Consider the following 14,075-nt stretch of genomic DNA (forward strand, 5'->3'; position numbering starts at 1 on the left):
AAATCTAAACGAATCTTCATTTTCCCTCAAACAGAAAACATTCTGCTCTTATATTTGATTCCAGGGCCTTAACCTTGTTACTACAGTAGAGCAGCATGTAACTAGCAAGTCAGAAAGAAAAACCAATGTGACCTTCCATCTCTGAAGCAATTTCTTAGTAAAATGAGGTACTTCATACAGACCACAATGAAAACAAGACAGTTTGGTAAAAACAAGGTTAGTTGAAGATTTGCATTAGAGCTCTTCATCTCCAAGGAGCCCATCACAAGATTAATGTATCAGGATTCAGAAGGCAGAGGAGAAATCATGTTGTTTAAATCTTTTACATACTTATACACATTAATTTACATACATATGCATATACACAACTATAGATACAAATATACATGTGATATAAGAACATAATTATTTCCAGCAGGGACATACAAAGCACATATCCTTCCTTATCAGATGATTGCCATTTAAGGAGAAGAATTAGGAGGGAGACCTTTATTCAGAAAGTGTAGCAGAGCTCCAGGCTGACTTGTTCAACAAACTTCTTCCTTTCTGGACACCTTTTGGGGTGTTGTTATTATTCCCATATTAAAAAGGATGGAATATTGTGATGGAATGGGATACTGTTATTGATTAAATAAGTCCCCAGAGGCTACAGAATGAGAAATAAAAGCAACCTCTGCATTAAGTCAAATGTGTTGACTCCTTTTTTTTTATCTTTCCCTTTATTTTCCCAGCAGACACCTAAAGCACTGTACCATTGTCCGTGTATTGTTTAGCTTATATCTCATCACCAACAAGTTAAGTCATTAGAGGTTCAATACTTGTGGTTTAAAATACCTGTTTGATAACTAAATTGGCTAGCTAATTTCTGCTGCCTCACAAAATACCTCCTGGTCTGCCTTGCTCTGTCCCATTTCATGCACTCAGGCAGGAAAATATCAGGTGGAAAAGAAAATGCCATCTGGAATATTTATCTGCACTGGCTGCTCGGGCCTCTTCAGAGGAGAACTCTTGCTGATACGTGGCCATTATATTTTAAACAAAGATATTCTACAGACCACAGATTCCTGTAAATCTCCATTACAATTCACATAAGCAAAATAGAGATGGAGGGTTATACAGATGACTAGGTACTGCAGTGACTTCCTTCAGCATATAAATGGTCTCATACAGTTTGAGAAGGCCAATTAGGAGCTGAAGTCTCAATTTAAGACACAGTTTTTCTCCACTACCACTGAAACTCTATTAAATATAAATACTTCATTCTCATTAGTGGCTGAAAGGAGGTTTTATTTTCCAATAAAACAACACAGAAGTCATGAAATCTCAAAATTATGCAGCATTAATATCTGTAGTAGACATTGCAAAGGTGTTTTGTTTTTTTTTCAGAATACAATTCTTGAAAGGACCTGAAAGGACTCTGAGACTTAAGTGGAGGAGTATCCATCCCACATTGTGCTCAGTTCTTCTTTGCAGTACCACAGTCAGGGTTCTGCAGCCCACTGTGGAAATTGACTGTGACTCAATTCCCCCAGTTCATGCTCTTAGCTGACTGGATGGCCCAACTAATTAAACAACTAGCCTAAATCTGTGGTTCCTGGGCACATTCTGTCCCACTCAGAAGGCTCTCCTGCCCCACTCAATACAAGGAAGGTAAGCAGGTGGAATTAGCAAAATATGCGTCCCTGAAATGGAGGTGATTCTTTGGTTCCTGGTTTGATTCCTGCAAGTCTTGATGCAAAATCCTGTTTATGTGGCAGGAGTGCAAAGATACAAATCTTTTCTCTCCCTCTTCCTCCAGCCACTAGAGTTTATTTAGCAAGGCTCTACTTTAGAGGAGCTAACTGCTGGAATGCAGACCACCTACATCCCAAAACGATGGCCAGCAGTTGGAGAGACCTTGTTCCAGAAGGATGTGATGGCTGCTACCTGCCAGGACTGAGATTTCAGGCAAACCCTTGTCAGTCCTGGCAGTGGGCCAGGAGGATGAGTAGCATGCTGTGCTGAGGTTAATCCCTGCCCATGGTGTGGGATGTTTTGGTTCCTTTCATAATGAAACTTGATTTCTAGAAATTCTAACCCAGACTCTGCAGCTCTATGGAGAGCGATCTGGTGCCAGGGATTTTCCATCCAAACTAAACCTAAACTACTTCAGGTGAAAAACACCCTTCTCTTTTCAGGGGAGGACTTCCTAACACTGCAGCAGAGTTGCTCTACCTGGGTGCACCTCCCAGAGCTGCACTCACTCTGCTGGCTAGTACTGACACAAGAGCAGGGGTCAATCCCCCTGCATCCCGACTCCACAGGCCAGGAGGACACCTGTCCCCTGTCCTGGCCCATTGCCTTCTCACTTCTCACACTGCTGGAGTTTTGTCTTTTACTCCTTGCTCAGTTATATAATTATTTTTTATTTTTGTGGTAGCCTATCACCATCCCTGTCACTTTTCCCTGCTTATTTTCCCATTTTCCCAGGTGTAGTTTGGCATGTTCAATAGCTGCAATTGGGCCTAGGTCAGTCTCTGTGCCTGCAAGCACAGCTCCACTGACATCAGAGTTAGGGACACTGTAACAGGATGGACTTGGCATTGGGGATGGACTTGCACCTCCCAAGACTTCGTTATCTCCTCTATTTGTTTCCCACACAGCTGCTGCATCTAAACCCAACTGTAAAATCACGTTTAGATCTTGTAAAAATTAAAACTTCCTGTAGCTCATTCCACATGGCTCTGCTGCTGGAATGGCTTCAGATTCCTGCTCCTCCTGGTGGTGTCCTCCACGGTCTCACTGCAAGGACTTGGGGAGGTGAGGCAGTTCGACCTGTGTCCTGGTACTCACCTGCACCCTCTCAGCAAAAAAGACTGTTTTCATCACACTCTCCCCACCAATCTCTCCCTTTCTCCTTCCAGTTTTAGGAATCAGAAGGAGTAGAAAGGCTAGGTTTCTTCTCAGGAGAAACCAAATATGTGTATTCTCTGGGTCTTGAATAGAGAGGAGATACCAAAGAAAATTGTAAGACTTCCACTTGCATAATAGTGCATAATCTCTCTTTACTTTGAGAATATTTCAGCATTGAATTTACCAGGGTCACACAAAGTTGGGAGGTTGCTAGGTGCAGGGGATCTGACTTTCTTTCTGCTTTCTTTCAGCAGCAACCAGAAGAATAAATTTATGTGATAAGTAAATTAAAATAATAAATACATGACATCTCACATTAGCTTGTGACATTAAAGTGTGAAACCACACATAAAGGAGTGGAAAACAAGAAGAAAAATCTGCAGATTTTATAAGAGGTGGGGACAGAAAAGGGAGAACAGGAAATTGTGCAAACTTTTATCTCAACTACTTATGACTTGCTCTGGGGATTGCATTTCTCTATAGTCTTCCTCTACCTTGGCTGACACTCCCTATAAACATTTTATGAGACATGTTAAGTATTTTATGCAAAAAGTGGGCTGTATTGCATTGCACTGTAGGTCAAGGTGAGGAGGACACATTGCCAGAATACTTAGTTAATCTCTTTCATCTTTCCCGTGCTGTCATTAATGCTTATCTGTTCCCACAGGTATTGCAAAGCCATCCGTTTTCTCCAGTGCTGCACTACAATAGTAAAATCCTTTGATTTCACATGCTAACTGCTTTTGATGCTGGTTTTGTTCATGTTAATTTAGAGACCAGATTTGTGTTTACTTGCCTGTGATGTTTCTATCATGCTCTCATGCTTTTCTTTTCTGGGAGTTCAGGAGTTTATCTTAACATTTTTGTCATCCCCCTGTGTATGAGTGGTTTGAGTTGATGTGTACGTGGTAACAGCACTTGCTTTAGGTCACTGTATTCAAAGATCCTATGAATTAATTGAGTCTGTTTGAGGGGCTTCTATCCCAGTTGTTGTCTGAAAGTCTGTCTTTTGCAATCAAAACCTGCCTAGGGCTTCCCTACTCCCTTTATGCTAAAGTGAGAACCCACCAGCAGCTCCTGTGTCCTGTTCTGGTGTCAGAAGTGATTTTTCCTGATTCATAAGGAGTCCTTGACCAGCTCTGTCAGCATTCTTGACAGGGAATGTCTTGTTGGGATAAAAAGGTTTATCAAAAATTATTTGAGGTAAACAAGATAGCTAAGGTCATTAGCAGAAATTTTCCTTAGTAAAACTTTCAAATGCCTCTCACTTCAGGATGTCCAGCTTCAGGAGAAGACTATGCCCTGCATTCTATTGCTTTTGAAAAATCCTTCTAATATTGTCATTAATAAGTCTGAGAAGCAGATATTATACACATAATTTACTTCTCCATTTGCTTTCTCAACTTGAAAGTTGAGACCAAGGATTGGGATGGCCCAGCCATGAGGAATGTTATGTGCACAAATATATATATTCACAGGCAAAACAGGCAGCTTGCCACTCCAGAAATGAACAGGAGACATGAAGATGTTGGTAAAGGAAGATGCCACGGGTGTGTGAGATTATTATACTACTAAATTAATGAGAAAGTAATTTGATCCTAAAATTCAAGTCTGAGCTTTAATAACTCCAGTAATTCTCAGCAAACAGAACAAATTAAGGTAAATGAAAACTAATTTCATACTAAAGAATAAATGCTTTGAGAGGGAGCTTTTGCCCCTGTCTTGTTTGTTGACTTGCAAAGGGAATGAAATTGAATATTTCAGCATGTTTTAGTAAAATCCATAATTTTAAAGCACAAGAGAACTTATTTTCTCTTCCTCAGAACTTTGATCCTTTAATTCACCCTAAGTAATTAAAAATCTGTGTCAGCATGAATTTCAATGTGAACACCCAGTGACTATTTTTCCAGTCTGTACAAAGGAATCTAAATATCTTTTTTTTTTTTTTTTAATATTGCAAAACATGATTTTACCCAACTGACTCAAAAGAACATTTCTGTATTTTTTCCCTCTTTCCAAATGCATCTATGTGTGGCTTCTGTTTTTCCATTACTATCAGAGACACGTAGCAGAATTGGTCATTGCTTCTATTTCTGATCACAGTTTTGGGAGCTGAGGTTTAATATGTAATAAAAAAAACAGACATGGGGATGATATTTTTCTTTGTGCCGAAATGGCTGTGAGAACTTACATCAGAGCCCACTGCACATCAAGAGCACATCAAAATGAGTTTTGCTGCTTTGGTTAGGCTTTCTCACAGAAGTTTCCTCTGAGGTAACTCAGTGCATAAATGGAGGAGACACTTCCTGGAATGCTGGGAAATGAGAGCCTATGGCATGACTCCTCCAAAGGACACAAAAGTAGGCAATGATCAAGTCTACCAAACACTGCTGGGTTTGTTTAATGCAGTGTATAATGGCCTGTTTGTACTAGATAGAGCAATATTTTCAGGCTGCCCTGGGAGGCGGAAAACACCCCCTTCAAAAGTCAGCATGAACTACTGCAGCAGTACTTTCATACATTCAGAACTGGCTTGTTTTGTCATACATGTCCTAATACATCATGTTCTAGTATACCTTATATGAAAATGTCTTTATTGCGGTTTTTCAGTGGTGTCAACTCAACAGGTTGGGTTTTATTCCTGTTAATGAAAATTACTTTGTGTGACCTCTGCTCAGTTTTAATTTTAAGGTATTTTAGAAATTTAAAGGGGGAGGGGTGGGTTGTTTGGTTTGTTTTTTTTTTTTAATCTCCATTGTAAGTTTTGTTACTCTTCTTTGCTTATTTTGTATTTTTAAGAGAGGTCCTTCATGCAAATGAAGAAGAAACATAGCTATTCATAGCAAGGAGGGTAGCTACATTTCATGGAGCAAAATTTTTCCAGGCAAGGAATAGTACTGTTGCCTTCAGGAGAGAGAGACCCTAGCAGTCACTTCTCTCAAGAGCAAAGAGATTTTAGTTTATTTTTTATATCAGTAGTGATTTTGATTTTCTAAAATCCTTATTGATCAAAGTAATTGATTGTTACAAGTCCCATTTACATGGATCATTATCATCACTATGTAAAACCTGCATTTGTTAACCTGCTTGTTTTGTGTGTTTAGTTCAGCCCTGAATGTGAAATTAAATCATGTGGTTTCTCTGTAAATTAACACTTGAGAACTGTGCTCCAAATGTGGGAGGAAAAAAAGCATCACAGAGCCCCACAGGCTAGAAGAATGATTCCAAAGGACTGATAATTGGCCCTTATGGAACAATGAGTAGATATTCATATGGATGGTCTATATTTAAAGAAAAAAGACATTTAAAGTAGGTGGAACTTCTCTGAGTTGTCTTGTGTTATGAATTCTCTCCTTGGCCAAAAACTCCTTGGTTGCCATTATATCCACAGGTTCATGATGATGAATTATATCAGGCAACGGCTATTTAATCTTTGACTCCAGGACTGTATTCAACCTTGAACAAACCCATGACTGTCAGTAATATTCATAATTTGCTTTCTTAAATACTTATATATTTGATGAAATTAGGTAATAACAAATGCTTCCCATTAACTACATAGTCCTGTTCCTATTGCTGCTCATGCACACTGAAAATGCCTGCCTGGTGCTGAGCACTGAACAAAACAGCCTGAAATGTGCAGGGCAGAGCCACATGCAGGAATTATGATCAAAAAGTCATTGAAAAACAGTCTCCATACAGAGACTGGGGAACAAATTTTGGAGAGACTTAAGTATGTTCTTTATACAGCTTCTGTCAACTCTTTGTGTACATTCTTTGCAGTTCCCCTCACCACTTTGCCATGTCCTTTCCATACAGTCTGTGCAAAAGAAGTTTTATGATCAAATTCAGGTTATTTTCCCACTGACATCCTTCCTCTTTCCGGTTTGAATTCTCTGTTTCGCACCAAATCTTCTAGAAGACAGAAGAAATCTCATATGCAATCTTCCACATATGCAAATCCAGCAAGGATTGAGTCCTTTGGATGGAAAACACTCAGCAAGTCTTTTAAGGATATAGTACACTATGCAAGTTCTCTTATGGACTTCTAAAGTGAAAATATCTTCTGTCTTTGATAGCTGTGACTTATAGCTTTGACTTGGTAGCTTTTTTATTTATTCAGGTAGTGCAGTGAACTATTGTACTGTAGATAAGGCTGTTACAGTAGTGCAAACAGCAGTAAAAGTGCATCATTTGATGAGTCAGTTTGTTTCAAGCAACAGACCAGCCACAAAGTTATAGAGATCATTGTAAAATTGCAGCAGGTCAAGAAAAAAAATCGCAAAGTAAGAAAACCAGATCTGAGGGTGATATTTGTTACTTGTTCAGTAGAATGGGTTTTTTTCTAGGGCTGAAAACTGTCCCTTCTACAAATCCCTGGATGGCCTCTTTTCTCTACCTCACAGAAAGTATCTTGGATACACTGCAGTCTTTGCAGCCCATTTGATTTATTCCTACCTTGAATTGTGATTTTCACGTGTTAATACTTTGCTCCAGTTCTTCTCTGTATTGCAGCATGTGGCCATTATCACTTCCCTCCCCCAGGCCCATTTCCCTTGTTATATATCTGTTTCATTCTCTTATTTAAGTTGAATGTGAACTTGGGGTCAAGAACAGACGAGTCATGTGATGGGACTAAGGTATAAGTGCATTTTCCAGTTTTTTTCCACTGCATTGTCTGAGGGTTTGGAAGCACAATCTCACAGACAGTGCAAAAAACCTCAAGTTCACAGTTCAGCTGTCAGCTATGAAGCAGATTGATGAATTAATGTCCTTAAGGAAGCCTGGGCTGGAAAGCTATGGGATGCAACCTCTCCTTAAGAAGTACCTGCTGACGTGTGAAGCCTCCTTTTGAAAAGCACACTGATTGCATTCCTTCCATCAGATCTAAGTTCTGGAGGGCTAGGCCTCTGCCATGAGTCCATCCTGGCCAACTAATGGCCAAATAATGGCCAACTAATTTTTCAGTTTTCCAGTCTTTAGAAGTACACCATCATGCCCCTGATTTTTGGAGGGAAGCTGAACCTCATACTTGTGGGAAGATGTGACAAACGGAAACAGATAAACCAAAAACAGTGTTACTGAAGTACTGAGTGTGGCTGTCCAGGGTGGGCTCCATGAATGCATACCATACTGAGGATTTTTTGGACTAGCCTGCTATTATCCTGCCATTTTGCCTTTAATAAGTAATAATGGGTCACCTTAATGTTGAGCTTAACAAAACATGGTTAGAATGCAAGAACGGTAATTAAAGGCTTGTAATAAAATAATGTAGCATTTACCTAAATGACAGCATTACTGTTGACAACCTGAGCAGCAATGACATTTAAGTTTTCCTGAGACATTTTTCATTCAAATTATGTCACTAGTTCTGAGGCTCCCTTTTGTAAGTCTTCCTGCCATGTAGCTCTATAGTTATTATCCCTCATTGTCAATATAGCCAGTCATTTCTTCTCTGCATCAGTTTTGATTGAGTTCTTCCAGTTTTCCCACACACCTATCTGTGTATAAACCTTTCTGAGTGATTGATATGGATTCATGCTTTTATTCTAACTTATCAATTTTTATCTTTTTTTTTCCTTTCTGAAGCAACTACCAAATTTCTGTCTGTATAGTGTGCAAATCCAGCCGAATCTGGAATTAAAAAGCTGCAGGCTGAGTAAGGGTTTAATACCTTGTTGTCATGTATTTTGAAAGATAATACATTTCTGGGGCACACTGGTATCCTGTCAGCCAGGTATCCCCACTGGTGAAATTCACATGACCTTGACCAGAGTAAATTCTTTGCTAAAGCAGAAAGGGGAGGAGCAGCCCTCCAAAAAGCCAAAATACTGGACCATAAATTTCTTTGACAACATTGCACAATATAGCAAAGCTTCACAGCATCGCTCCAGCATGGAGGGCATTGCTGAAGAATGAGAGACACAAGGAGGCAAAAGAACTTGAGGGCAAAAGCAAGTCTTTGTTCAGGCAGATTACCTGGGGGGGGGAAATACAGTACATGATGTACCATGTGACACATCAGTCATGCAAGATATTCTAGGAGGTTTTACTTACTGGAGAGCTGTTTTCCATTTAGAGAGAAATTTCTTCCTGGGCAGAGGGCTTGGAAAAGGCCAGTGTGATTCTGGGTCTCCCTGAAGCCATATTCTGGTGTGGAAGGCACACAGTCTCATAGAATACTCCTACACATGGATGAATTTTTCCTGTGCTGAACTGACAGTCTAGCTTTCATCAGATCTAAAATAATGCAGAGGATTTATAAAGACATGAGGCTCTGCTCAGTTTTGCACAAAGAGCATCAGTCAGGCCTTCATCACAAACTCCTCCTGCACCAGAATTGAATGATTTTGTCCTGCCAGGTCTCTCTGCAGAGCTGACATTTCTCAGGCTCTGCTGGGCACCTGTTGGAGCAGTGCAGGAAGCTCTCCATCTGACTGGTCCTGCCACGCATGGCTGCAAGGCTCAGAGAGCTTGTGCACAGCCAACAGGGACATTGAAGGAGCTGCTGATTTGCCAGTGTGTTCTGCTGGCCAGGGGATGGCATGTAGCTGCACACTGGTGTGTAAGGGCAGGATGTGCCTCTGTGCTCCAGTGTGCTTTATTAACGTGGCTGACAGCCAGGAGAGACTGAGCTGGAGTGCTGCACCTCACCAGAAGCCCACGGTGCCTACCTAAGGCTGCAGGGAAGATTTCCTGTTATTTTTCATCTGGGTTAAAACCACAGCCTTTTTCTTACCTCTGCTGCAAACCAACCTGCAGCTGCTGTGCAGGGGTACAAGATTTTAAATTCGTCTTGATAGTCAGGAAACACCCTCTGTAGGGGTAATTCTATCATCAGGGCAGGTGACAGACCTACAACACACCTAGACCATGAATTCTCTCACCCAATTGCTGCTGCTGTTGTTTTTATTGATGCTCAGTTCTTGAGCCACGGGTCAATGTACCACTTGACTTTGCCTGGTCAAACCAATTGTTATGACTGGAATGTTGATTCACCTATAAGCCATCAATATTCTAAGAGAGAAATACTATTTATGCATAACAACCTTAGCCTGCACTACTAGTTCATACCATCCCTCCAAATGCATTTTGAATATTTGCTTTAGTAGCTGCCTCCTCTAGATTAAATTCACAAAGCCTTATACTTACAGTTTAGTTCAGCATTTGTACAAACCAGTAAGCAGACATTCCTATTTTCAAGGGCCCTTGAAAGGTAAAGAATTGAATATGGGGATGGCAACATACCATCTCTCTCCAGGTTAGGGATATACAAACAAATGTAAGCATTGCTCTGCAATCAAGAACTCCCCTTTGCTCTCTTGTCCCTTGGGTATGATGAGAAGATGACAGTGGCTCATTGTTTAGAGGATGAAAACTAAAGCTGGGTGCGGCTTTGTGATCTGGAATTTTAAAGCTGCCTTTGTTTTAGAGTGCTACAGTGAAGTGCTCATCATTTACATTAGCGGCAAATCTGGATTTTCTGTCTTAACTGTATTGTTTCTCTGTGAGTTACACAGGTTCTACTGTGCACTGCTGTGTGAACTTTAAATGGTGCATCAGCACGTGAAGGTGACTTCCCATGTATCAGAAAATCCCACCACCTGCAGGGGGCTTGAACTGAATTTCTGATGAACTGGTGGGAATATCCAGGGTTTGGAGCAGACAATTATGAAATTAACTTCCCAGTGTACCTAGTTGCCCTGATATCTTCATTGGGAAATATGAATTCTCTAATTCATCAGACCCATCGTGCAGGTCAAAAGAAGTCTTAATGAGGGCTTTAGACAACCTGAGGCTGGGGGTCCTGTGGTGGGAGGTGATGAGCTAAGACCCTCCTACTTCTTAGTTATGATGATAATGGGGATTTTCCAGCCATTTTTAATTTGAATTCCTACAGTCTAGCGTTCACCAAGCATTAAACCCCTAACACTCTAGCCTGTACCTGCAAAGGCTGGCATTTTCACACGGTGTCATTTTAGCACAGGTTAGGGCAGGATTACCAGAGCTGCTGCCATCAGCCTTATTTTGCTAAACCTTATTGTCTCGTGGTGCCAATGAATACAGGACTGGAGGCTGTTGGACCTGGGCCAGGAGGGCCAGTCTGCCTTGATGGACAGCTTGCACAGGAGCGGCTCCTGGTGCTCTGCACCTCGGGGATTTCTCGGTTACTGTAAAGGGGGAAACAAGCAATTATGCAGTAGTCTGTAAAGGGAATTATACCAGGATTGGTTTAGAATAATTTCTGGCCAAAGTCTATAAGGCCCATTTTTTTTTAATAGGGTTGCACACAACTCTGACAAATTCAGAACCTTCCAGGAAAGCAAGACATGCTCAACTTGCCCCCAGGTCAGCACTTTGCATATAGTCTTGTCTCTCCCACTGTCCCTATCAGGAACAAGTCCTTTTTAAATGATCGCTGGATTCTTGGAAGTTACATCTCCTCTCCAACTTTCAACTCTCAGCACCCTCTTGGAGAATTAATAATTTATCAGCAGCAACTTGAAGTCGTGTGGCCCACCCACCTCCTCTTGGCAGGTTCACACTGCTGCTGCTGGTGAAAGAAAGTGTGGAAGGACCCTGATTGTCACTCAGAATATCTCATGGTTAGTTTAACTGATTATGCTTGCATGTTGTACCTGCAAGAGCAACTGCTGCATGGGGAGAAAGCCTGGAGATGTGGCACAGCTGAACAGCCTCCTGGGCCAGCTCAAAGCTTGTAGATGAAGTTGCTCAAAGGTTCTCCTTTAATTAAAGTTATATTGGTTGGAGAACCCTCTGTGCAGGCCAGAAGAAGACTGAGAGATTCCACACTGATGTGACTCTGCCAGTGCAAAGACACATACTTCTACCCCAATATCCCTTGTACAGCTCCCATTTGGTGTCTGAGAGGCACCTTGAACCCAACTGCTCAACAGCTCCCTGAAATCTGTGCTTTTTGGAGTGAGCTTGCATCCTCTTCAGAGCAAGAATCTGTGTACACTGTACTCCTAATAAAGCCTCTATTTCAGTTTTGGAAATGTCTGTCCCTTCCCTGTTTTGGATAAATGATTGAAGCATCCCTGTGTAAAAGAGTAAAAAAGCCTGCTCAGGACGAGAAGCTCTCCATAATTGTGTGCCTATACTATTTCATTGCCCATGACTCACAGAAGGAGAGAAGGGGATGTGAACACAGAGAAGGCTTGTTTGGGGCTTTGTAGGTCAGTGCTACCTGCAAACCAGCTGGCAACCAAGAGGCTTCCTCCAGCCAAACAGTGCATCTCATCTGGCTCCAGAGCAATGACATCAGTGCTCACCCACTGAAGCACGTGGGTGAAGAGGGATTTTCATGTGCAGCCGATGCTGTAAGGAGACTTATGGATCAGGGTGCTCAGAGGATGAGTAGCTCCACATCCTGTTCACATCTTGGATGCCAATTTCAAGGATACTCAGTGTGTTTCCTGCCTCCCTGCAGGGAGGAGACAAGAGGCAGCAAAGCACTGATTAATGTGGTGACTCAGAGCGCAGCGGGGGGACTTGTCCCACACACCAACCAGCAAGGACAGCAGCCGCTGTGGCACAGGGACACCAAACACAGGAAAGCATCTGAGACACGCCCCAGGACATGCCAGCCCCTGAGCCAGCTGGAAACATGGGCTCACCTAAGAACTCCACCACTTCCCTGGAGATCAGAGCTTTTGTCAATTATTGTGAAATGTCAGGGCAATTTCACCCTCAGTGAGTATTTGGACAGCATGCTGCAGGGCTTCTGACTCACCTGGAGGTTAAATGGCTGGCATTTATAAAGATGGACAAAACCCCATGGTTTGCCATGGATTCTCCTTTGCATGAAAAGGTGGCCATGGGCAATGAGCCCAAGGTAGCCCCAGGATGGCTTCAAGCTAAGGTGCCTGCTTCTGCCTCTCACTGTGCACAGTACATGGATGCCTTTTCATTTTACAGTCACCAATCTGAGATTTTTTTATTGCAAGGACTGTTTTTCAAACTCCTAGCACTTCAATCTTTTTTTATAACTTGTCATCATTATTTTTGCCAGGACATTTGCCATATGACTGGAGGTTTAGGGTTTCTTTAGACAAAGGCAGGAATGCCCCCAGGGCTGGAGAGAAGCTGACCTGTTTATTGACTTTCATTTTATTGTCTGCTGCTTGGTCCCAATTAAAAAAAAAAAAGAGATCAAAGATCAATTGCAGAAACAGAGCATTGGTTAGAAAGAACCTTTTTTTTTTGGTCACCTTTGAGAGTTTATGACAGTCAGCAAAAGCAAATTTTTAAACTGTAAAAATATTGAAACAGAAATCTTCCTTTTCATATTTAGCTAGTTTGAAGATACATACAGTGTTGTGAGGAATTATATCATTCCATATCAAAAAGAAATTGATTTTGGTTTTAAATCTCTCTCTCTTCATGTCAATCTTTTTTTTTTTTTAATAAGTGCCAACCTTTACCATTTCTACTTAGAATTCAATTAATAAGAAATAAACAAAGGAAGTCCCACGGGCACTTTTGTCTCCCCATGGATGTAAGAATTTCAATTTAAGGTTAGATCATTTCCCATAGCTTTATATACATAAATTTCCATAGGAGAAGTTGATAGGTAAACATTTCACTCTGTGCAGGGCCATTCAGGCTATCAGTAGGCTGCAGATTTTTCAATGTCCTTTTTGACTCCTGCCTGATGTATTTCAAGCATGTTCACATTATTTGTTGTCAGCACATGTATTATATTTTCATTTTTATTAAGTTTTTTTGAATTGGGACATTATTTTGATGCTTCTTCATCACCTTAATTATAAGCAGACATCTTGTCTGACTCGTTCCTCTAAAATATAACGGTTCACAAGATCTGGTAATTAATAGAAAAAGGAACTAAGAATATTTTTAAAAATCCACATTTCCAATTATACTTTGATTGCATCCTGTTTTATTTCTGCCATGCCTGTGGATGAAGAATGACTTTTTGTCCTGCTCCTTCCCCACCACCAGAACTGACTATTATGTAGCTTTTGGTATTTTCTTCATTCTGTCTTTTGAAGAAGAGGAGGGACTTTTTATCAGCCCCCTTTTTTTTTTTTAATATTCTAAGTCAAAACTTGCTGCCTAGATTCTTTGTGCTTTTTGCATGCAACTGTGGTTAAAAAGGAATGGCAGTTCAGTTTTGCAACAAGCCTGACACTGTGCTC

The sequence above is a fragment of the Ammospiza caudacuta genome, chromosome 4 (genome assembly GCF_027887145.1).
Source record: "Ammospiza caudacuta isolate bAmmCau1 chromosome 4, bAmmCau1.pri, whole genome shotgun sequence".
Classification (NCBI taxonomy): domain Eukaryota; kingdom Metazoa; phylum Chordata; class Aves; order Passeriformes; family Passerellidae; genus Ammospiza; species Ammospiza caudacuta.